This window comes from Pseudochaenichthys georgianus, chromosome 20, assembly GCF_902827115.2.
Source record: "Pseudochaenichthys georgianus chromosome 20, fPseGeo1.2, whole genome shotgun sequence".
Lineage (NCBI taxonomy): Eukaryota > Metazoa > Chordata > Actinopteri > Perciformes > Channichthyidae > Pseudochaenichthys > Pseudochaenichthys georgianus.
Window position 1 is genome coordinate 14,631,542 of NC_047522.1, and position 27,497 is coordinate 14,659,038.

The following is a 27,497-nucleotide window of genomic DNA, read 5'->3' on the forward strand; positions in this document are numbered from 1 at the left end:
CGCTTCCAAATGATATGCCTAACACAGGGGTATTATAGTTTGCATCTAATTATTGTTTTCAGATTAATTCTCAAGCCACTTGTCAGGCTCTATATACATTTAATTTAAAATATATTCTGGTAGTGAAAGAAGATAGGGAGAAGTAAAGGAAATGGGGAAAGGGGGAAAGCATTTGAAACCTTGTTTGCATTCAAGTTGTTAGAAAACCAGCTCATGTGCAAGATTTAGATTTAGGTAGAAAGTGCAGGTGCTGTTATTCATTTTCCATCTTCAGGAAGGATCTTAACATACTAGTAAACCTTTATGACGGTTGGAAAAGTAAGGTGTTGAAGCAAAGAATACCACAACGTTTTCATGAAAACAAAACACAACATTTAGAGAGTTGCTTTTCTAACACTTACTCCATCCTGCATCTATAGCTATAGAGCTTATGTATTGCTATTTTCTTACGTGTTCTAAGACCAAAATCAGATCCTTTCAAGTTGAGCATTAATGGCATACATGAAATCACATATTCACCAACTAGGATTGCATTGACTTTATACTTTAGACTTCCTTTGCTAATAACACATATTTACTCATTCACTTTAACACTGCCTTTGTTTTTTTAAATTCCTTCCATCCTTTAAGACTCGAAGAAAAACATATTTGTTCATATTTTGATGAATAAAACAGCAGTGGTGTTTTTCACATACATGCCTTTGATCATCACTCAATTGTGAATTTCCACTCAAATCACCACAGCTTAATATTTAAAGGAAATGTTATGATTTATTTTAGAATAAACATTACAGTTAATGTTCATCTTCACGTGTATGTGAGACACTCACGTATGATGTTTATAACAACTGCAATATAAGATATGAAGTTGAGTGATGAATGTAAAACGCTGACAGTTGCGATCACATTCCATCACGTTCCATATGCTGATAATTAGGCGTGTGTCATCTTACTGCTGCTTTCTGTGACCATATGTTTGTTAATTAATTTTGGGGCCATTTTTTCAATTGTATTCAAGTGAGCAATAGGAAAATCAGCATGTTTTAAAATAAATTTGTAATCCAATTAACATTAATAGAAAACATATTATTGTGCTGTACTAAAAAATGACTGGGTATTTTTGTTCCATAGGCTCTGATTTCTTTAGCTTAGCATCACAAACTGGAGTACTAACACATGCTGGAAACATGGGCACTTCACCTACGTATCACAAAAATGTTTCTAATCAAAGTAAGTGTTAGTCCACGAGAAACGCAGGATTTTCACCCAAATTTGAAACAAACAGTCAATTTCATTTTGACACATAATGGAGAAAACATTTTTTGTCATGATGCAATTGAGAATGCAGTTTGTTGTTGAAGCAGACAGTGTGGTCAATATCATAGAGTACTACAAAATACAGAACTTTGTGTCATCAGCATTAGTTAAAGGGTAAACATGCATTCAGAAAGTGGTAGTGGACCCAGATTTTAGCCTTGTGGAACACCATGTGAGTGTCAATATAACGTTTAACATAAATCATCTTAAACTCCTTTAACTGATTGATGTTAAGAAAAATATTAATTGTGTTATCTTCATTGCATATCACCTTAAACAGGCAAGATCAATCTGGCAACAGTCAGTATGACAATCTACTATGAGATAAACAACATTGAAATTAAATTCAGTGCCTAATAACAGAGAGATCATACAGTAGATACATGTTTGTTTAAAAAACACTATTTACATCTACAAAATAAAACACACAATATTCAAACTACACAATGTCAAGTACTTTTTTTATTTAATGTGTGACCTACATGCCAAATCAAGTGAAAATAACTGGTTTAACTCCTTTTGACGGTTTAAAGCAAAGGGACTTTCACTATAGAAATCTTCAAGGAAAAGCAAGCAGAAAATATGAGGAAAAAATGATCTTGACTTTAAGGGAGTGCATTACCAATGAAGCCATGTCTTTTATTCCAACAATTAGTATGCATGACTGTTCATTGTACAGTATAGATGTGTGGATTATTAATGTTGTGCACTAGTATTGCAAGTCTAACAATCTGTCATCAAAACAGTTTACCTTTCTCAGCATAACTGAAACTGGTTTCTTTCCTAGTTTGTATTCCCTGCTGCTCTTCCTCCTGGCATACACATTACTATTTGCTTTACCCCATGCTGTGCCTCAGTTGTTTGTCATGCAACAATGAAAGGCACATGCTGAACTCCATGCAAACCCGCTGTTGTATCTGTTGACTTTTTTTGTGTGTGGAAATTCTGCGCTCTTTGAAACCGAAACAGCTCATTAGTTGGTCTCTGGTATTACAGTGGATTCACCACATCTATCGTCAAACATTGAAAGATAATTCTGCAATGTAAAAATGCTTTGTTGTGACTCTCCACTTCACAGCCATTATTTTAACCAGTTGTTTTTTGCACACAGAGAACAATAGGAAATGTCAGTGATGAACTGTGTTGAAAATGTATATCCTAGGATATTTGAACTTGACAGACCTCCTGACAGCATCAAATGCTATTTGCCACGAGCAAAGAGAAGTTACTACAGCAGATTTTTTTGAGGGAAATTAGCATAACAGTTTGCCTTTTAAAGCTTTAAAGTGTTTTTGTTTTTTTGTAAATATAAGCAACAAAAGAGAAAGATTGCTGGCCGGTGATTAGAGGTTATGTTGGATATTTTGGCAAAATTCACATTCACATGATTTGACATTTATGAATTTCAGCCCTCTAGGGGACCAGTTTGAAGCTCACTTATTGACCATTTATAAAAAACACAACATAGTATCTCTTAAATGTTTTATTGTGCCGTCACATTTTAATGAACTGTTTCTCCTCACATCTCCTCCCGAGAAATGTACACAACCGACAGTTAATGCAGCGTGGTGCATACAATGTTGATGCAGTTCTTACTCCCAAAAAACACAGCATAGTTATAATGAGGAACACATATATATATTTGGTGTGTTTTTTGTGGGGCAACAATCTGGGCGGTGTTATGTGTGCCATTGGACTTTGTTGATAAAATGTTTATTGTTCTCCAATTCCTCTCTTTCTTCGTGACTTTGAAATAAAAGATCTTATGCATTTACAGATAAGGGGTACTTTTTTCCAATCATAATTTCAAAAGCTCTCATTTATCATGCAATACTCTTGATTTTTCTTTGTCACGCAAACATAATATATTTAAGTAGGTCAAAAATGAGCCTAAACACCATATCTGAATGAGTGTTAAACAGTATCTTCTCCAAGGTGTGATTCACCACAGGCGGGCGGCAGCGCTTGAAAATAAAACGTTCTCAAGGACAAAAAGGAAGCGCTTAAAATGAGTGAGTTGAGGCAATGCGGTCTATAGACTGTTTCAATGAGAAGATGCTTAATGAATTCATCTTTTCTCAATTCGGTTGCCTGTCAGGCATCCCTGTGGCATGCTGCGCTTTTAATATTTTGCCATTAACGACGACTCACTATCAATCACAAAGAGTTTCTTAACTCTGAGCTACTCGATTATGGACTGCTCATCTTCCCATCTTCAACAAAGAGTAATTGCCTTGGATCAACTCCGGGAGTCTGTGACGAGTGAAGGTTAACAAATGAGGACTTTGAAGTAATTTGTCTCAAAGCGATTAATAACTACTTGACAACTGGTGTACGTAACAAGACAGAGGAGAGATGTTTAGCGGTCAACGTGGAAAAACCGATTGTCCAGAGAGTGCGATGGTGCAGGCTAAATTGGGACTAAGGTCCCAACGATTATCATCAATGTTCCAGAGATGCAGGCTAGATGGTGCGAGAGGAAGAAGCGAGTGCAGAGAGAGATTTTTCTCCCAACGCCTTCAAGGGCTGAAAGGAAGCTCTGATAAGGCTTCTAAGTGTATAAGTCTTTGCCAGGTTTGCACTGTGGTGAAAATGGAGTCATAACAGACAAGGAAAGATAGGCTATGAAAATAATGACTCTTAAATTACTTCAGCCATAATATAAAATAAGCTTCAACCACACCAATCCAGAAATTAGGATTTAAAAAACCACACAAATTAAAGAATTTAGGAAAATTATCAAATACATTTGATTGAATTTAGCAGGAAATAAAAACTGTTGTGCTTTTGAAACCCCCATTTTTTTGGGAATACATTGAAGGAAAGCTATAGCCACACTGTAAAAAACAGCTGTGAAATCCACAGTTATTTACAGTGTTTGTGCACAGTAAATTACTGTATACAATTTTAGAGTATAATACCGTGTTTTCCAACCAAAAATTACAGCAACTCTGGAGTTACTGTAGAAATAGCAGTAGTAACGTCCCAACTCTAAAAAATCACAGTAACCAACAATTTATTGTATAACATCACAGTAACCAACAATGTACTGTAGAAGATCACAGTAACCAACAATGTACTGTAGATATTCACAGTAACCAACAATGTATTGTATATATTCACAGTAACCAACAATGTAATTTAGATAATCACAGTAACCAACAATGTACTGTAGAACCTCACAGATTCACAGTAACCAACAATGTACTGTAGAAGATCACAGTAACCAACAATGTACTGTAGATAATCACAGTAACCAACAATGTACTGTATATATTCACAGTAACCAACAATGTACTGTAGATATTCACAGTAACCAACAATGCACTGTAGATATTCACAGTAACCAACAATGTACTGTAGATATTCACAGTAACCAACAATGCACTGTAGATATTCACAGTAACCAACAATGCACTGTAGATATTCACAGTAACCAACAATGCACTGTAGATATTCACAGTAACCAACAATGTACTGTAGATAATCACAGTAACCAACAATGTACTGTAGAACATCAAAGATTCGCAGTAACCAACAATGTACTGTAGAAGATCACAGTAACCAACAATGTACTGTAGAAAATTACAGTAACCATCAATGTAGTGTAGAAAATCATAGTAACCAACAATGTACTGTAGATATTCACAGTAACCAACAATGTACTGTAGAACATCACAGATTCACAGTAACCAACAATGTACTGTAGAAGATCACAGTAACCAACAATGTAGGCCTACTGTAGAAAATCACAGTAACCAACAATGTACTCTAGATATTCACAGTAACCAACAATGTACTGTAGATATTCACAGTAACCAACAATGTACTGTAGATAATTACAGTAAACATCAATGTACTTTAGATAATCACATTAACCAACAATGTACTGTTAGATCACAGTAACCAAAAAAGAAAGAACCAACCGAAAAATGCCATTTCTAGAAATAGAAATGGCTGCAGGCCGTATTCATCAAGATGTACAAAAAATAAAGCCTTGAAATATTTCATTTTGTGTGTAGTGAATCTATATAATATATGAGTTTCACTTTTTGAATTGAATTAATTAAATATATTAACTTTTCCACGATATTCTAATTTATTGAGATGCATCTGTATAGTGGCTTGGCCAAACCAAGTTGAAACCAAGGGATAATTAATAGTAACAGAATACACAAAGGACACTGACAAAAACTCAAATCCCCCCTTTAACATGGAAGCAGGTGGTTTGTCCCAATCTGTCCCAATTGGCTCCTTGCAGTATTTATAAGTCCACAGCGCTCGGCCACACCCTTTGCTGAACCAGGAAGTAACCTCCCCCAACAGCCACGGTAACTCAAGAGACTGCATGCATTTGGTTGTTTGTATTCAAAGTGTTTAAGTGTATTATCTAAGAATAGTGATTTGCCAAACAGTGCCTTGTGTTGTGTCTCGTCAAATGTGTTGGTTATGTTTATGTATTATGTCGGTCATTTCATTTAGTCGGTTCATGTTTATTCGTGTCATGTCAGGTCTGTCTATTTATGTAATTAATCTCTAGTTAAGTCCCCGTCTTTCATGTTGTGTCTCGTTTTCGCAGTGGCGAGCCGTGACTTTTATACCTAGGCCCTCTAACCCCCCTTCCCTCGAAAAAAAAGAAGAGATATTACGTCACAGCCAGGGCCGGCCCTGACCAATTTGCCGCCCTAGGCAAGATTTTTTGCCTAGGGGCCCCCCCCCCCCCCCGAAATGCAGACACTCACTATGATTCGCACGTGCATGGTTGTGGCATGACCACAAAAACAAAGATATTGACACAAGATGTGTGCAACTGTATTTAGTTTCCTATCCATTTGAACATGATTTAAGTGGGGGCGGGGCTCCTCTAGGAAGTCCCGCCTCCCGCTTCCCGGGGGTGCATGCCCCCGGACCCCCCTAGAGGTCCGGGGGCATGCACCCCCGGGAAGACTTTTTTTTTTATATTGAAGTTAAAAGCATCAATCTGGTGCACTTTGAGAGCAACATTAGGAGATCTATGGATACATCTCTCAACACCCATATGAAACAGAACTGTAAGCAGATTTTCTTTTTCTTTATGGATATTTTACAAATCACTCCTTTCAAACTGTATTCTTGTTTATTAATAACAACTTTTTTGTACTGTCAGTATTTTATAGTTTTTCACCTGTTCTCTTATTTTTTTATAACTATAATGATCATATAAAGGTGTGCCTTTACCTCACTGAGCTGAGGTTATCAGAGCCTCTCAGTCTCTCAGGAGAGAGCTCTCTAAAGCTCTCCCCCTCGCGGCCGCTTACACAGTAAATTCCAATGTTAATAAAAGCACACAGAAGCTGTGTACGTTTTTTGGGAGTTTGATTTATTTTAAATGAATACAAATACAAAATTAAAACCTATAATTGCACACTAAAACCATTATTTCAAAAAAAGAACAATTTCACATAAACCTTTGGTTTTTACTGGGACTGGGGCAGTTCAACTTGATTTTGGGGGGGGGGGTGTGTGCCATACTTTATGGGTGCTGTACGCAATATAGGCGTAGTTATGTTAGTATAAGATAATAAGATGTACTTTGTTGATCCAAAATCGGTAAATTATGTTATGAAATAAAACATATATATTATTTTTATTTCTAACTTTTTTTTTTTTTTTTTCTTTTTTTTCGGCGCCCCCTATGGGTTGATGTGCCCTTAGCATTCTCCTATACTGCCTATGCCGAGGGCCGGCCCTGGTCACAGCCATAGACTGTATAAACACACACACACAGTCACAGGTCAGAGCGTATACTTCAGCGGAATATCAAAACCGCGGCCCGGGGTGCAAAACGCATCAATGACCCTCTACCACACAGAACAACACCATTTAAACACCTATCATGACAGGGCACCCACAGCCAAGTAACAATTACAAATGAATTAAGTCGGCACGGCGGCCCACATTGAAAATGACTTAGGCCTACCTTTGATGATAAATCACTTAAACACAAAGTCCATCCTCCTGTCCTTTTGGATGAAGCACTTGCGGGTCATGCAGCTGATCCTTTGCCACTCCAGTTTATCATTGTAACTCAATCTTGAAAATGACTCGGTTAATCATTTCGCAACGATGTCATCACTATCACTAAAGTGAGCCATCATGAACGAACTTATGCTAATTATAAATATATCGATCATAAGTCTATCGTTTAGATTTATGATTTGAAAATAATAAAAGTAGGGTAGACATGTGGATATTATCCGTCTAAACAAAACGTGCATTTATCTAACAGGTTCGTTTCCCACAGACCTTATTTCGAGCTATTTTCCAAAATCCTATGGAGAAATCCCACTGCTTTCTGTCGAGGGAATCCGGGCGAAGCTTACTTCCGGGTTTTAGGACCTTTTAGGACACGTCACTGCACCACTTGCATAGACCTCACAGCGGGCGGAACTTGTCATAAAGTCCGCGAAAATAAAGCCCGCCCATTTAGAGGGAAGATATGATTGGTCAATTGTACTGTCATTTGACATTACTCTCTCGTTGAGTTACTATCGCTGGCCCTCTCAAGTAGAGAGGGACCAACGAGCCCTCCCGTCTTCACACAACTCGCAGAGCCGGCATTTAACCCTTCACATTCCAACAGAAACTGAACAGGCAGATTCAAAGGATTTATTTCTTTGGAAATATTATTTTAAAAACAATTAAATCAAGTTATTTTGGTAAAACTAATGAAAAATGTAACAACAAAAACATATAAAAAAACATTTAAAAAAAAAAAAGAATTGTTGTAATGTTTTCAAATATTATTTTGTTGAATATTTTAGGCCCTCACAGAGGGCCTAGAGGGCCCTGACGGCTCGCCACTGCGTGTTCGATTCGGTTTCATTTTGTACTTACCTCTTGTCTCATTTCAGGCCCTGTTCTCTTTTTGTTATGCTTAGTTTTTTCCTCCTTTGAGCGTTTTTTGTTATTACTCTGTTAAGAGAGATTTTCTGTTCAATGACATTAAAAAGACAATTTTTGTTACGTTCAAGACTGTCTCTGGGTCGTGCATTTGGGTTCTCCAGTTTGTGTCGAGGTTGTGACACCTTTTCAACTACAGCACGTCTCTAAAATGGCTTGGCAGAAGAAATGGCTTCATATTTTTTTGTGTTGATTTGTTATCGCCACTGTTTTAAAAATGCAATCTCCATGTTTTTGGATATTAATATCGATTGTATTATGGATGAAAATATTTATAATTTAGCCCAAGAAAATACATGGTCTTGATACCGTTCAACAATTAAGAATACATTGTTAAAATGTATTGTTTGCTGTCTCCCTGCAGTTATTGCTGAGCTTTAAAATTGTGTCAAGAATTTCTGGTAATCTGTAAATTACCAGCGTGACATGAAGTATACTATAATAAATTGTTTTACAGTTCCAATACTGATACTGTAACTTAAAATTATGCATTAAAGTTTCTATTTTACAGTTGAAATACTATTACCGTAGACAAAAATACAGTACTTTTTAAATGGCAGTGTTTTATTTTATAGTTAAAATACTATTACCTTAAACAAAAATACAATGCTGGGAAATTACTGTTTTATTTTACAGCTATAACACTACTGCTGTAACAAAAAATAAAGTAATTAAATATTACTGTGTTTCATTTAACAGTTAAAACACAAATACAGTACTTGGAAGTTACTTTGTTTCATTTTACAGCTATAATACTACTACTGTAATACCAAATACAGTACTTGGAAGTTACTCTACTTCCTAGAGTCTCTAAAAGTACAATGGCAGCCAGAGCCTTTTCTTATCAAGCCCCACATTTGTGGAATCAGCTTCCAGTTTGTGTTCGGGCGGCAGACACCCTATCCGTTTTTAAGAGTGCGCTTAAGACCTTCCTTTTTGATAAAGCTTATAGTTAGGGCTGATTAGATTCAGCCCCTAGTTTTGCTGATATAGGCTTAGTTTGTCGGGGGACATCTTACTTCTTCCTTCTCTCTGTCTATACCTGTGTACTCTCATGTTCCGATTAACCCCGCTTCCCCAAATGTCTTTCTTTTTGGTGTCTATATACGCCGGGATCCGGAGTCATGGATGATCCTGCGGTCCTGTGTCCTGGATCGCGAGTCGTGGCTGTGGTCCTGGATCATCGGTCCTGGATGGATATCCTTGTGGATTCATCTTCCTATTATACACACATGCATTTCCAAACATTTGGACTACCTATGTTGCAAATGTATTATCTTTTCAATTTACACACGGCATCTATTGCACGTCTGTCCGTCCTGGGAGAGGGGTCCCTCCTCTGCTGCTCTCCCTGAGGTTTCTCCCATTTTTCCCAAAACTGTGGGTTTTCTTCGGAAGTTTTTCCTTGTACGATGTGAGGGTCTAAGGACAGAGGGTGTCGTATTGTCATACTGATATTCTGTACACACTGTGAAGTCTACTGAGACAAATGTAACATTTGTGATATTGGGCTATATAAATAAACATTGATTGATTGATTACTGTGTTTCATTTTACACTGTTACTGTAAATAAAAACTGTAAATACTGTGATTACCTTTAAAGTATATAACTGGCAACAATTGACAAGTGGCTTACTGTAATTCATTTTACAGTAAGTAACTTGTCAATTGCTGCCGGTTAAATACTGTGAATTTCACGGTACGTTTCTTACAGTGCACCAGTAGCACTAACCTTGTTTATTTTGTAAATAAATAGTACGAGACCAATGTTTAATGGCAGCTACAATAGTGACAATGTATGATAATATTTTTTTTTTTCAGCATTGAATTTCTGTTTAAAAAAAAAGTGAGTGAATAAAACAATTAAGTAATTGGATTTGCTACGGTAATTTTGAACTTAATTTGATAATTATTTAAGTAATAATAAAATAATGCCTACCAATGATGTGTATAGGATGTATATGATGCAATTGTAAATCAGTGATATAAATGTGCATCATCAAAAGATGTCTGAAAGAAAAACAGTATATTATTTTGATTTGTAGTGAAAACATATTTTAGTATTGACTTATGCTACACCTTAAACTTTCAGGGGAAACTATTCTAATGAGAGAAAGAAGATAAATAACAATCACATAACGGAATAAATATGTCTCCTTTCTTGTACATTCCTCTGCAATTATTTTCACGTGAATACCTTTCATAAAAACATTCTTTACCGATGTTTTAAATCAAAATATGTCTAATCTATATACTTCTTGACATAGTTTAACACATACAGTGGGGCAAAAAAGTATTTAGTCTGCCACCAATTGTGCAAGTTCTCCCATTTAAAAAGACGAGAGAGGCCTGTAATTTTCATCCTAGGTACACTTCAACTATGAGAGACAGAATGGGGGGAAATAATCCAGGAAATCACATTGTAGGATTTGTAATGAATTAATTGGTAAATTCCTTGGTAAAATAAGTATTTGGTCACCTACAAACAAACAAGATTTCTGGCTCTCACAGACCTGTAACTTCTTCTTTAAGAGCCTCCTCTGTCCTCCACTTGTTAACTGTATTAATGGCACTTGTTTGAACTCGTTATCAGTATAAAAGACACCTCTCCACAACCTCAAACAGTCACACTCCAAACTCCACTATGGCCAAGACCAAAGAGCTGTCAAAGGACACCAGAAACAAAATTGTAGACCTGCACCAGGCTGGGGAGACTGAATCTGCAATAGGTAAGCAGCTTGGTGTGAAGAAATCCACTGTGGGAGCAATTATTATAAAATGGAAGACATACAAGACCACTGATAATCTCCCTCGATCTGGGGCTCCACGCAAGATCTCACACCGTGGGGTCAAAATGATCACAAGAACGGTGAGCAAAAATCCCAGAACCACACTGGGGGACCTAGTCAATGACCTGCAGAGAGCTGGCACCAAAGTAACAAAGGCTACCATCACTAACACACTACGCAGCCAGGGACTCAAATCTTGCAGTGCCAGACGTGTCCCCCTGCTTAAGCCAGTACATGTCCAGGCCCGTCTGAAGTTTGCTAGAGAGCATTTAGATGATCCAGAAGAGGATTGGGAGAATGTCATATTGTCAGATAAAACCAAAATAGAACTTTTTGGTAAAAACTCAACTAGACGTGTTTGGAGGAGAAAGAATGCTGAGTTGCATCCAAAGAACACCATACCTACTGTGAAACATGGGGGTGGAAACATCATGCTTTGGGGCTGTTTTTCTGCAAAGGGACCAGGACAACTGATCCGTGTAAAGGAAAGAATGAATGGGGCCATGTATCGTGAGATTTTGAGTGAGAACCTCCTTCCATCAGCAAGGGCATTGAAGATGAAACGTGGCTGGGTCTTTCAGCATAACAATGATTCCAAACACACCGCCCGGGCAACGAAGGAGTGGCTTCGTAAGAAGCATTTCAAGGTCCTGGAGGTCCAGTCTCCAGATCTCAACCCCATAGAAAACCTTTGGAGGGAGTTGAAAGTCTGTGTTTCCCAGCGACAAACATCACTGCTCTAGAGGAGATCTGCATGGAGGAATGGGCCAAGATCCCAGCAACAGTGTGTGAAAAACGTGTGAATACTTACAGAAAACGTTTGACCTCTGTCATTGCCAACAAAGGGTATATAACAAAGTATTGAGATGAACTTTTGTTATTGACCAAATACTTATTTTCCACCATAATTTGCAAATAACTTCTTTAAAAATCAGACAATGTGAATGTCTGGAATTTTTTTTTTGTCTCATAGTTGAGGTATACCTAGGATGAAAATTACAGGCCTCTCTCATCTTTTTAAGTGGGAGAACTTGCACAATTGGTGGCTGAATAAATACTTGTTTGCCCCACTGTATCTCTATGCACAGTTACATAGATAAGACACCTTGTATAATGTTCATACTTGACAGACTCAGTTGACTAAAATCGTGTTCAATTTGTTCCCTGAATAATATCAGCATTACCATTAAAGCCTGTTTCCAGTATTTCTGTTCTTGTTAGAATCTCACCACTTGGTCACTAAGCACCTGCGCATCACATTCTCCTTGCATTGGGAATAATCATTGCCGCTAAATGTAAATTCCTGTTGAAAATGTGCAATTGAGTGAAAATCAATGTGACAGGGTTACTCTGCAGGTGCTCTTTCATCCGCGCTCTGTAGTCTGTATGTATTTTTATTCTAATGCCATATGCAATATTTAAAAAAAGTGCTCAGAATGATTTTACAAAGCTTTCAAAGAAGCCTGAATTAATGCTGTGTGAAATGATCAGAGCCAGCTGGACTAATGACATCCCATTATTTATGATAAAACTGTGATATAATTAAGTATATTGGTGGGAAATAACTTGGCATTCACACTCAATTCAGAAATAATTGGATTGGGAATACATTCATCTTTTGTTTGTTGATTTATATGTTGTTTAAATCCTGAAAAAGCAGTGCATGTACTGCACAAGGATAACAATATGTATGCATCAGCAGCCCAGCTCAAGTGTCCCTTGTTGATTGTGGCGGTGCTGGATAAATGACTGCACCCTTTGCTACAGTAGGGGCAAAGAAAAATGTCTGACAGTGTGATGATACTAAGTAGAGTGAAAGAAGGGAACAGGAACTGTGAAGTATCAGTCTGGCTTTCACCACAGAGCTGGTGACTCAGCACAGGCCTGCAGTGGATTTCAATAAATCAAAAAGCTAACTAGACTCAAGGGGTGGCAATGGCTGAGTGTTTCTCCTAACAGCTGTGTAAGTCAACAAAGAAGTGAGTGACAGTTTGGAGAGGATCCAGGGAATAGTCAATGTACGATTGGCGCTGTAAGCTACTTTACTGCGGATCCCATGATTACCTGTTGAGAGAAAGAAGCTGCATATTTAACTGCACGATCAGTTGAGAAGCTTTTCTTAGTCATGGTGGAATGGAGAAACCCAATCATCTACAAAATATATTTGAAAATACAAACCAACAACATATGCTGGAGGTCTTCTTTGTTATTATAGGCACCCAAAGTACAGGTTTATTGTAAATCGTTTCAAGTGTTTTGTGCTTTACGTCCCGATTGACGTTAAACATCATTTTGGATACCTTGGATCATCAATTCTTTAAGCGAGCAAAATATTTTCTGTCCAGTTTCTTGTCCCTTTAGTTTGAAGCTGTCTTTGTGGCCTAACCCTAACCCGTTTAGCTTTGTTATGCTCTTCATCTTCAACACCCCCAAAATCTCTTTAGATTCTAAATGGTCCATTATGTTCACCAGGTGTCTTCTGTCTGCTGTTTGGTGCCTAACATGGAGTGATCCACAGGTTTTTAGCACATTTACGCTGAAAGCTGCTGCTTTTTATGAGATTGCGAAGAGTGGACACAAACAGAAGCTGCTGCCAAACATTTGAACAATGAGCTGAAAGGCAAGACTCTGTAAAGACAAGGGGAGCTGCAGATCCATCAATAAGTCCTTACAAATTGTTACAATGTTATGTTCAAAAAGATCGATTATAGCCACTTCAACTAACTGCTGTGACTTTCTTAAATATATAAAATCATGCTTTGATTTCCAGTAGCGTATTATTGTGAAAACAAATTAAACCTGTGTCTGACATTTTGAAGATGCAATTAATAAATATGTCCTTATTCTGCTGATAGAACAACATAATGCGGGCTGGATTACATTCCATGCAATATGATGTGTATCATTTGTTTGTATGTGTTATGGTAGTAACAACTGAAGATAATATGCCTACATTTGGCATTCATCCCTATACAGTATCACTGCAGTGTGTTAGATGTTCTTTTCCTCATTAATGGTCATAACTGGGACAGGCTTTGGGTTAAAGGTGGCCTCCAGCTTGGTGCTTCCTTGCTGACTCTCACCACATGCTCTGGTTACATACATACATGTGCATTGTGGTATTGCATTGTTTGTGCTTTGGAGATATGTGCAGTGCAGATGCTATATGGTATGTATGATCATTGCTAATATAGCAAAATATATCCTTTTTTAATTGAATAAACAAAAGGCCACAGCCATGATTTGAACTGCTGCCATTATAAGCAGCGTCTGTCATTACGAACTCATGAATAGCTGCCTCGCCTTTCAGCACCGACTTAATCTATTTGTATACATATCATAAGTGAACGCAGAAAAAGCATTGAATGCCATTGGAAGAAGCAAACAGAATTACAAGCTCTATTTACGCAAGCAAACATAATTAACAGGCACAGAATCTGACAGTGCACCTGTTATAGTCCTAAAAACTCATCCTGCCTGAAGAGAGAAAATCTGCTGCTTCCTTTATAATGATGCTGCTGTTCTAAAATTGTAAAATTGTTTTTTGTTCAAAAGGGGTAGCAATTTTCTGTAAATGTTTCTGAACACTCAGTGGTGACTGCGGCAAATCTGGTGGGTTTTCACATCTTATTTTTTGTGCAGCTCCAGTGAATCCTGCCCCTCAGTGTTCATGGACCTGCATCCTAAGTGGCCACAGTGTTTGTGCGCACATACATGGGGTGTGTGTGTGTGTGTGTGTGTGTGTGTGTGTGTGTGTGTGTGTGTGTGTGTGTGTGTGTGTGTGTGTGTGTGTGTGTGTGTGTGTGTGTGTGCTCAACACTTGACTATAATGAGCTCGTGGAATCTTCCGCACCGCTCTAATAGCTGCATTCTGAACCATACCCCTGGGCTAAAGGGTCGCGCTGCGTCTGTGGGAGCCGAGGCGTGCACCAGCGCCTGGCAGCCTGCAGCCCAGCCATCCATCAGCACAGCCTAGGCCATCGCTACTGCTCAGAACCGTGGCAGAGGCACAGGCTGACACACACTGCCCCGGCTGGAGACAAATCACACATATACAGTACATGTTGAGTTTCATTCAGGAGATTCAATGGGCGAGAAACGAGGCACGGTTTTATTACGTTCTGAAATTTCTATATGCTCCAAACATAGATGCACATTCATTTTTTTACCTAAGAAAAAATGTGGTTAAGAACCTCTCTGACTAACAGCCTAATCGGTCGCCTACTCATTGTGCTCGAGGAGTAACATGAGAGCAAGGCAGAAATACAATTATATATGATACATTGTTTAGTCTGCCGTGTGTGTGTGTGTGTGTGTGTGTGTGTGTGTGGTCCGGGAACACCGTGGGTGTTACAAAGTTGACTAACCCCCCCCCCCACAAAATTCAATGAATGTGGTCATCCAACAGTCATCAGCAATGTTATATGTTCACATGTCTACTGTGGAGGATATCATAAAGCCTTGATGCAATCAAATGTAAAACACAAAAGTTATGAGTGATGTAAATCGGTCAGATTTGACCGGAACACAACAGGGGGTTACAACTTGTTTTTATTGCTGGTTTGCTCAGTCCATAAGCAGGTTCAGAGACTAGGTTTGATTTTTCTTGGAATTTAAAATGATCTGTACGTTCAGTATTTCACCTCTGTGATGGAAGAAAAACTCCCTCCGTGTTATGTACTACAACCCGTATCAGTGTGGCTCTGAAAATGCCAAGCTCATTACCATCAACCGGTCGGGCTTGATGAAAACTAAGCCGTGATTTCAGAAGAAGCTGATATGAGAGGGGAGGATTAGCAGCCTGTCAGCAAGCTGGAGGAGATTTCATGCAGAGCCCAGAGTAGCTGTCTGAGGCATCAAAGTTCATCTTTATTAAAGGATATAATGAGTGGATTCCCAAAGACAGCATCAAATACATCACACATGATAAATGTAGCAGATACAACGTTTTTCTTTTTCAGAACGGACAAATCTGACTGAGTAAAAGGATCGGAGTAGAAATACTTAACAGGATCTGCACTTTCTTCAATCTATTTTCATAATTTTAGACAAGTTAACAGTTTCATTGATGATAATCGCTAGCCATAAACTGCCACCACCACTTGTGATTCATTACGTATATTACAAAGCCCATCATGAAAAAGGTTATATCTCACATGGATTTCAGGGTAATGCTAACCAGTCAGATCTTTTGTTACAGAAGTCGTTTTAGTCACCCCTAATGTGAAATACTTGAGGAAGACAATGAATAAAAACCACAGAGACAAATGTAGAATTGAATGCAAATGTTACACAAGACAAAGCCTTTATTCTACATGCCAAATATATTGTGATTGTCAAGCTAGCAAGGCACTTAAACAAGACAAAATACTTAATTGCCAAAGTTAATATGAATTTGTTAAATAATGTAGTCAATTCACAATGCCTAAAATAAGAGGTGACAAAAACAATTTACCACATGTATGAAACAGCTTAATCCTTCAGAAATAATAGGATAAATCTTCACTTAAAATAATTTATCTTTTTGTAGCGTGCCTGGATAATGTTCTAGCTTGACAATAGGAAGATTGTAGCAATGGCCATTGATCGTCGCAGCGATTGTAAGGCCCTGGATTGAATCAAACAATCACCCGCAATTACATCGATTGTATGAATCTCCGATAGAGCACGGCGGCTAAACAAAGAGGAAGCAGTTGGAGACCAGGGAGGACATTGTGAGGTGATGCATGATTCACTGTGTATTCTGCACCTGTAATTTAGTTTGACAAGCTGATGAGACTACACTGTGTGCCACGCTGCATGCTAAAATGCTTCATGCTCACTGTAGTCCAAGCAATTACCACCACCTAATGTGCGGAAAGCTGGAAAGAAAGAACATTGTGTGAAAATTGTCTTTGATAAAGACAGGAAGTGGACTCAATCTGGTGAGGACTTAATAAGACATTAGGACATTTGAGGACAATATCAGTCCCCTTATGTGCAAGAAAAGTAAACCCCTCTGACAGCCTACATCTGGATGCAAATGACCCATTCCATGTTTGTGTCCTATCTTTCCTGAACCTATTCATCACTTTCATCTGTGTGAGCATCCTCTCAGCCCAGCAATCATATCCTATCCCCCTCCTCCAAGACTGACAAGACTGTCTTCCCCATGTTCTGTTTCATTTTTTTCCCATACATCTAAATCCATTTGGATGCAGCATGTGGATGATGTTGTATGCCAATAGTGAGGACAGGCTTCCATGGATAAACTGGTGCACCATTTGAATAAGCGTTAACGTCTTTCAAGCCCTTCAAAGTTCCCATGAAAATGGCTGAATAGTGATATTGTTTAAAGGTTTTGTTTGTTTGGGTTTTTGGTTTATAAGCAGAAGGGAACATTGAAAAGGCAGATTGTAAACGTATTGTGGTTATGGCTGAGCACAATTTGTGAACCCTTCGCATACATTGGAAAGGTTCTAAATATTGTTTCCATTGCAATTCCAGCTTTCATGCTAACACATATGTATCCATTTATTTCAGATCCCATTTCAGTAGTACATTTTACATTAAGAGAACATACTCAATGTTTTTGTTGACACTGACCGCATTTGTTGAAAGCAAACTGTTATTACTATATTAGTCGAGTAAAACACATTTCAACATCTTGAATGCAGATATATTGCTGGACTGTTATGTATATATTATTATGTATTATATAAGTAATCATGTATTCTTGCTTTCATAACAACTGCCTCAAATGTTCACTTTTGTGTATTACTTTTACAACACTTAACAAATTGTTCAACCATGAAGCAAATAAAGTTAGGAAATGCTTATAATTTTACAGTTTCAATGTTATCACCTATCCTAAAAACGTATTCCCTATCATAACAGATGAAAAAGTTAGTTTTCAAAGAAGTTAAAGGTCCCAACATGTTGTCCGGGTTTAGAGATGATCATTCATCAGTAAAACTTTGCAGAGGCCAGAAACAAAACTTTGGGTTCTTATGTGTGAGCCCATTACTTTGTGTCTCTGCTCCTTCATGTGCCCACTCTTCTCTCTGTTTTGCCTTTTCCGACACATCAGACTGGACATCTGAGTTAGCTGGAACGATATTTGGAGAAAGCATGGTGGCCACCACTTTTAATTAACCTACACACAGAAACCAGGTGCAACAGCATGCTTGGATTGAAAGATATATTTAAAAAAAATGAAACCCGAACTATAACATTTGTACAATTTGATTCTAAGTTCCTTGTAAAGTGGATGACGCTTGTTATTTTAAAGGTCTTCTATTCTACTCTTTCTTAGGCATATATTATGGTCTGAGATATATCACAAACATGTCTCTGAAGTGTTTTGCTAAAAATACCAAACAGATCATGCATTTTAGCATGCCCCATATCCCTCTGTTTCAGCCCTATTTTCAAAAGTGCTGATTCTGTGTCTGTAACTTTAAATGCACATTTTAAAGCATCTAGACCCAACCCAGTCTCATGGCATTTCGTGTTCACCAACACGATTTTTAATCTATTGATTCGTGTTCACCAACACGATTTTCCCCTTTTTTTCGTGTTGCACAGCACGATTTTAAAAGCAATGTATTTCTACTGCCTGCAGCACGTCTTTTTCTCCGGTCGGGTCGAGGAAGACCGGAAGCTGTGTGGTTCATAAAAACATGTTCTTACTCAATATCAAGCCACAGTTATTGCTTTTATTTGAAATCGTATAATTTCGGACTTTTGTTGCCGTCTGTGAGGAAAATAAATGGGGCTCAGAGCCTCAGGATACTGAAATCTGTATTTTTTAAATCTTTTTTTCCTTCTAATTTGTTATTCTTTTCAAAATAACACACTGTTATTTACTCACCAATAACACTCAATTATCCTTGCTTTTATTTATTGGTTTAATTCCATAATCTCGGGCTTTTTTGGCGTCCGTCAGGAACTGAATTTCAAAATAAAAATAACCGGAAACAGACATAGGCATTTCGAGTGATTACCCAAGATCCTCAGCTATGGTTTTAAGCTCGCTTATTGGATGTTTTAGCCGCAATGCATGCTGGGATTTGGTGTTTATATGATATGAAATCCGGAAAACATTTTAAAAGAATAAAATAATACTTAATTCCGAGTGTTCTTGCTTTTCTCTTTGAAAGTCATCACATAACGGCATTGTAATACACGGTTCGGCTGCATTGTATATTACAGATCTGCCGTAGTTCTTTATTTATAGAGCCCTGATGACCTTTGGAAAAACTGAGAAAATGCCGCCGAAACTGAATACTTGACGTGGATCATAAATATATTCAACAATTAAACAACATCTTCAATTTCTCTTCACACAATACGTCTTCTTGCAGTATCAACACTAATTCGGCTGACTTTTACATTTGATCTAATTCACAGATAGGTTATATTTACACCATAACGGTGCACAGCTGATATAAAAGGACTGTAGGTTTTAAAGATATTACTGATTTTCTTTGAATGTAAGAATGTAAATACTGAGTCTGAAATAGTATAGCAATATGCTGTAAAATTATGTGAAAGCATGAATAAAACGTGTCCTACACTAATAATACAAAGTTATTATGGCTGTGTGTACCTTGTGTGCACCGCCTAGTGGTTAAAGCACGTTATTGAATATAACTATAATAATATATAATTATAATATAACACATAAAAACAATAATGTACTCTTATCATTTTTTTCATCAAATATTATTTGAATATTTGAATACAAATATGAAGAGTACATACTTTCATAGGGGGAAAGTAGAAGGTCTGTGATAGAAATATAGAATATAAAAAATCAAGAAGATACTATAAGTGATCTCTACAATAAAACAGTTTAGTGCAGGATGTACACAGATATTAATAGGAGGAGGTGCAAAACAGAAAAACGAATTAACCTTTATTTAAACATTAAATAACAGATTAAGGTCTTCTTTTAAATAAGAAAAAAACTTTGGGGGTATCTATCTACAGATAAATATTAAGCCTGACAAAGTACTTAACGTCTAATATATTGCTTTCTTGCAATGTTAACTATGTTGAAGCACTTATTTTAACTGATATTATACGTATGAATTATACCCTTATGTATGTAGATAGAATAAGAAATGTGCAGAATATGAATATGTTTAATGGCGGAGGTACACACATATTGATAGATGTCTTGTAATGCACTGTTGAGGAACCTGTGACCCAAGTGTTTCATTCATTGCATAACTACACCGTAGTTGTGTATATGATATGTCAATAAACCTTTGAAAATCTTGAAAGGGATGTGCAAAATAGCCATGATATACAGTCTTTAATTAACTATTAGTAGAGAATAATGAGTAATGAATATACTTTATTACTCGTTTCCATTCATGTCAATTGCAGATACATGTTTAGTCTTCTCAAGCACCAACTATCAAATATCTCTCCTGATTGTTGGCACTTGATGATCACCTTACCTGAATTTTACTCAGGTGTAACTAAAGTCTGATTTAAGGGTTGTTTATATTTCACATCATTAATCAGAATCTGCAAAGTAACTCAAATAAATGCGGTGGAGTAAAAATACCAGGTTAACCTCTGAATTGTAGTGGAGTAGAATTACAAAGTAACAATGAGCTGTCATGTGGGTATATATTAATGCTGCCCATTATGGACACAAGCGATTTTCACCCATTTATTAATTATATGTTTTACATTTGATAACACCAATGTGTTTAATACTGGCAACTTCTAATTGTGGGAAAAACGAAAACGTTCAGTAGAGACGTCCCATAGAACATTTTGCGAAACACAATAGCCAGCATGTGTAGTTCTGGGGGGGCGTTCGATTCCAGTTTTGGATAGTCTGGCGTGGTTTCGTTCCATTTCACACAGCTGTTTGACGCTCTGCGTAACCTTACGGGGACTGTAGTCCTAAACGATAGCTGGGGATTATGGGTAGTGTAGTGTCTTCGGCCATCCTAAACTCAGAAATGTTGACAATCGCAATGATGCTCGAAATGTCCCTTATAGGCCTACGTCTGTTTCCGGTTATTTTTATTTTGAAATCCAGTTCCTGACGGACGCCAAAAAAGCCCGAGATTATGGAATTAAACCAATAAATAAAAGCAAGGATAATTGTGTGTTATTGGTGAGTAAATAACAGTGTGTTATTTTGAAAAGAATAATGAATTAGAAGGAAACAAATATTTAAAAATATAGATTTCCGTATTCTGAGGCTCTGAGCCCCATTTATTGTCTGAGCCCCATTTACTTTCCTCACAGACGGCAACAAAAGTCCGAAATTATACGATTTAAAATAAAAGCAATAATTGTGGCTTGATATTGAGTAAGAACATGTTTTTATGAACCACACAGCTTCCGGTCTCCCACGACCCGACCGGAGAAAAAGAAGTGCTGCAGGCAGTAGAAATACATTGCTTTTAAAATCGTGCTGTGCAACACGAAAAAAAGGGGCAAATCGTGTTGGTGAACACAAATCAATAGATTAAAAATCGTGTTGGTGAACACGAAATGCCGTGAGACTGGGTTGCTAGACCAGGGGTGGGCAAACTTTTTGGCTTGGAGGCCACTATGAGTTTTAAAATGTAACAGACGGGCCGGGCCAGTAGCAGATCAGTGAAAACATATTTAGCTGTCCACTCCTCATTAAACATTCTGCACTCATTGTCGAGTTTTCTTTTCTTTGGTCCACTCATTGTTACTGATGCAGGTTCAAAGGTGAATTATTGCGTCATGGCGTAACCGTTTACGTGCCTTCTTATGACCCACACAGCGTTTTACGTCGCTGATTTTCTCTGCAACACCACTCACAACAACATCAATAGAGGACTGCGTCGGGTAGTTTTTAATCATACAAAGTCAGATTCAATTAAATAACTACTTCTCCAACCTTACACCTTTCTCCAGAGTGCCGTGGTGCATTGTTTATTAATGTGGTTCAGTGGCATTTTCCGCCCTCTGCAGCGCTGCTCGTCTACCGGAGTTGAGTCTACTGTTAACTCACTGCAGCGGCCGCTTTAAAGTATTCACTGTCTGACTGTCACACAAGCAGCTGATTGATACATATACCCCATCTCCATCAGTGAATGTGTTTCAGTATTAATTGACGCTGTTTGGCATCACAACGCTGTTATGAAAGTTTCTCTGGCATTCTACGGGTGATGTTAGCATAGCAACCGAAGCTAATCATATTGTGGCATAAGCCGTTTTCTACAGGCATATTTTACCGGCGTAGTTTTCGTTATGATTCTACTTGTGATGGCCACATGTAGCCCATGTATTGATTCCATCCGATAGCTGCAATAATACAAAACAACAGGACAACGTCTGCCTCTTCACAATGGTCAATAACAGTGAACGGATGGTCATTAAAGTAAGGTAAAATAAACAGAATCACACTAAGCCTGGTTAGTAGTGATGTTACGTATTGCGCCGAGGCTTCGGAGCGTGTGTCGAGAAATCCCCAAAGCTTTTTGTGAAGCTTGTATCGAGGCTTGTATCGTTTTGGGCCAGTGACGTTATCGATGACAGACGAAGCCTCGCTGCCTGTCGATACCACGTGACTGCTTCAGGAAGCGATTCAGATCAGTTGAACCACAGCGCTCATATTACCCATGCCATGGATGTATAATAAGAACCATATTTGATTTTTTGATTTTGATATACTTTATTAATCCCCGTGGGGAAATTGTTTCTCTGCATTTGACCCATCCTAGTGTTAGGAGCAGTGGGCAGCCATTTTTGAACAGCGCCCGGGGAGCAGTGTAGGGAACGGTGCCTTGCTCAGGGACACCTCGGTAGCACTTGGTCTTGCCGGGACTTGAACTGGTGACCTTCCAATTGCCAAGCCAAGTCCCTATCGACTTCGCCACCACCGCCTATTACCCCTCCTGTACCCGGGCCCGGTGACACGATGGAATTAAGAGAGCTCAGACCCTCACTTATATAGAGGTCGGAACAAGTCATAAGTATAAATAGATACAAGCATAAATAAATGTAGGAATAAAAACATGAATAAATACAGGAATAAATATGGTCCAGTGTTGTCAGGGAGATTCAGTGTGTGTGCTGTGGCTCAGCTGGAAAGCAGTTGACTCATGACCGCAGGGTTCCTGGTTCAACGACTGAACAATACGTCTTTTTTGTTGTTTATAAAAGCTACAGCTAAATGAGATAATGGAGTTAATAAATGTATTCTTTGATATGGTTTATCCTTTCTCAGGCTACAACATGGTTACGTTTATGAATATTATTAAGGAATACAAATCCCTCTTTGCAATGTTTAGCAGCCTCCTTAGGCTTTTCAATCACAATCATTCAACTGGAATAAAAACAATATTGTTAACATGAAAATATGATTTCATGTTCGTTGTTTAGAGTTATTCTAAGGCTTTACTCATTGGGAACTCGGTATGAGTGAATCTGCCTGTTTTACACAGTTTGACCAACAGGGGGTTTGTGTTCAAATGAAGCCCATGATGAAGCTTCATGAGATGAAGCCGAAATGCATCGTGGGAAGCGACGTGGAGCGTAGCTGGCGTGGCTCGCTGCAAAAGTTGAGCAATGTTCAACTTTTGACGCCTCGGTGAGGCGTCAGCCAATCGAATCATATGCCAGTACAAGCTCTAGCCAATCAAACCGCTGCTTGTGTGTCAGGGGCGGGAGATTCATGTGATTGGTTGTTGGTCGAGTTTCAGACACGCCTGCCGGCAAGCGTCAGCGCACGCCGCTGTGTGGACGGGCCGTAAGGCTTCATCTCGCCATCACTACTGGTTAGTGTTGCCTGACTTTATATAAGTGTGTGGTTGCGTTCTAGTCACTTTGCTCAGCGCTACTGCTTGTTACAACTTGTATTCGCTGTACTCGCCATTAACTGTTATTGCTCAGGTTAATCTCGACCTCCTCCAATGTAATTTTGACGTATTTGGTTCTTAGATCTTGCCGGGTTGCCGACTCCAGCAAAGGTACATGTTGTCTAGAGTGCGCCATCTAGTGGGATCAACTGAAATGCCGGGTATTGCAGGAAAAAGGCTAAATGAATGCGGCCTTTACTACAATTTGGACAATTTTGTACCAATATTCGGCGGGCCAGATTAAAAAGCCCAACGGGCCGTATATGGCCCGCAGGCCTTAGTTTGCCTATGCCTGATCTAGACTAATAAGTGTGCCATCAAGGCCAACAACAAACTCTGCATTAACAAACCAAGATGTATTTAAACTTTTTTGTCTTATTTCTTCAAAAAGGCCACAATTTATATTACCCCAGAAGTAGAAATGAGAAAATACATGGGTAGGTTGCAAAAATTACAGTTTTTCTGAAGTGCAATATTCTTTTGACAAATGAAAAATCAGCCTTTCATGTTTCGGGGAATACTATACCATACGTCACTTGCATTTCAAATATGTATTATGTTTTATTTTGTAAGAGAATTCACATCAATTGTTAGTTGTTTTTACATCTGATAACATGTATGTAAGACTAGCCTGTATACCGCTATTACTATCCTATTACACTACTTTATAGTTAACTTAATAAATAATGTTAGCTTTCAGTCTAACTTACTGTAACTCTAACAAAGCAGTATCTTATTGTCTAGTACTTGAAAGCTTGAACTTGATGATTTACATAACACATAAGACTAGTTTACTATAAGTGGGTTTGAATTGTTTGTGGGTCTAAGGGTCGACAATGTCGTCAGTTATGTGGAGACAGCAACACATTAAAAACAGAATATGGAAATGTACCTTTAGAAGAATGAAAGCCCAGTGGTTGTGCTACATTAAAGTCACAATCATCACATCTTACATGAGGAAGCTGAGCCTGACTTCAACAGAATATCCTGTTTCCTTTGAGATGGATAATTAAATTAAAAGTGTTCATATACAAACAAGACTTCAACATCTTTTGATTAAACTGACATATGTAATTATTTAATTTATATTGTATTAAAAATCCCAGGGAGAAACTCATTGGGAACTATAAACATGCAGTACCACATCAGCCATTACCATCGAACACCGATTCAAAATAAACTTATTTTGTTAAGAGTAATATAAATGAACACTTTGCTCATTTTCTTGTGGATTGCGGATATGTCCGTTTGTATTCGCTCAAACCCAGTGATCCCAAATATAAATGTAACTTGAAGAAAACTATAAACAGAATTTTAAAGAATAATTCCAATTACAGTAACTAACAGGCTTTGTCACCCCAACCAAACAATATTTCCTGATGTTTATTCATTCCCAATATATTTTGGAACACATTGTACTTGTCACTGCTAATGAAAGTGACCTGGACCTGACACCAAAACCTCTGGTTTCTCATCGCTCTATTCAAAGCCAACAATAGTCTGCTTTTTCTTAAAAGTAGCGACTTGGACCAAAACTTTTTAACATATTAAATACGTTGAATGTATTCCCCCCATCTAACTATATTGGCTCTGGTGCAGAAGAGACATATGGGATCGCTTGACTGAGCTGTTTATGCCACTTGCTATTGAACAGTAAAATGTAAATATAAATTATTGTACAGCATTTCTACATCAAATTAATCACAATATACTCAGGAAATGGTTTCTGTTTGCTCCCATTAAATGACCTTACTGGAGTAATTAAGTGTGTTCCTCCTCTCATTCTGTTTGTCTCTTTCAATGAACTCTAATGCAGCTATCGATACTGTGTTGATTATCTTTTTGAAGCTTCATTGGTCCAAAAGAGAAAAGAAAATCCATATAAACTGTTCTTGTGAGTCTTCGAATTGCACAGGCTTGGGTATTCCATCAGTGTGTAAAAAAAAGATTAATTGGTTATTGTTCAATGTGCTGGCGGCTTTTGTTTGCAGTAGAGAACACAAAAGAGGTAAACATTGTTTTTGCTTTAGCACATTTTCAGATGGAAATGGAATGGATGGACATCAAATTAATTCCAAGAAAGCAGAACATTGTGGGAACGTCAACGTACTGTATCTGTGGTTGATAATGATTATTCCCATGTGTGAAAAACACAACAGGATTTATTTTAGACATGGTATTTGCACGTACAAAGTCTATGGGATGAGCATATCGAAGCTTTGTGACAGCTGTCATGTGTTTTTTTATCTTTAATTTAAAGTGCACCTATCATGCTATTTTTAGGCAGTAGCATAGGTCTCAGATATATGGAAATATATAAAAAACATGTCTATGAAGTGTATTGCTCAAAATACCAAACAGATCACCCATTCTAGCCATGCCTCATATCCCTCTATTTCACTTCCTGTTTCAAAAGTGCTGATTTTGGGAATAAAGCTTTAAACATTTTTTTTGATAAAAACAAAAGAGGAGGGGTCTGAGCTCATGCGGGACCCGGCAGCTACTGTCTAAACTAAATACTGCCATGATGAAATGCCATATCATGGATTATCAAGGATTATTTCTGAAACAGTATGTAGCTCAAAGGCTTTCTCTCTTGCCGGTTATACCACAAGCTGAGTTCCTTTTTATTTCCTGTTTCTTCACACACATGCTCTCCAGTACAGGTTAGCTCCGAGTGTTAGCGATGCTAATGTAAATACCGACCATATTACGTCCAAAATAGTCGGGCATTGTTTCAGATAGCAACTTTCTGATAGTGCCATGGGTCCACATTTCCGATATTATGTCATATCAGACGCAAATCTGTATCAGCTCTCTTGTACCGCCGTTTTTAGAGATGTGGGTACGGAGGAAAAGAGACAGGGTTTTATTTTCTGACGCTGCGTGAGTTCCCCGACACACCAGGGACACATATTTATGTACAAAATACATCACAAAGTGAATTTTGCATGATAGGTCCCCTTTAATTATTCACTGTGAAACAGACCAAAAAGGAAACCATTGAAAAACTAGCTGCAATAAGAGCAACTGAGCTGAATCCTCACATGAGCATGCTAACATGCTCATAATAATAATGCATGTGAATGTTTAGGGTTACTATATTTAGTGCACAATTAAGGTGCAGGTACATTTTCCTGTAAAGCTAAGTGGAGAAATCAACATGGAATGAAAACCTTTTATCACTGAACTGTTAGATAAAGTAGTGGTATCTTTGAAGCACTGACTTGTAAATGAATGAAATGTATTGTAATTACAGAATTTGCAACTGTATTCCATATAATTTGCTCTAACAAAGAGCAAACCATGACAAGTTGCAATGTACTGTATATCAGTATCATCTTAATTGTAGATTTAAACAGAAATGTAGTATGATGAGGACAATCGTACATTTTATATGGGTAAGAAATAGCACTAGTATATCAGATAGTATTGTATTGGCTGATGATGGCTGCCGGACAATATTTTGCTGACTTGCAAGCTTGCCATGCATTAATCAAAATGTATTGGACTACACAATAAAATGTATTATAATGTAAAATGAATCAATGTTTAGACGTTTGAGGTTCTCAGTGTACTTGTATTTTTGGTTTAATCAAG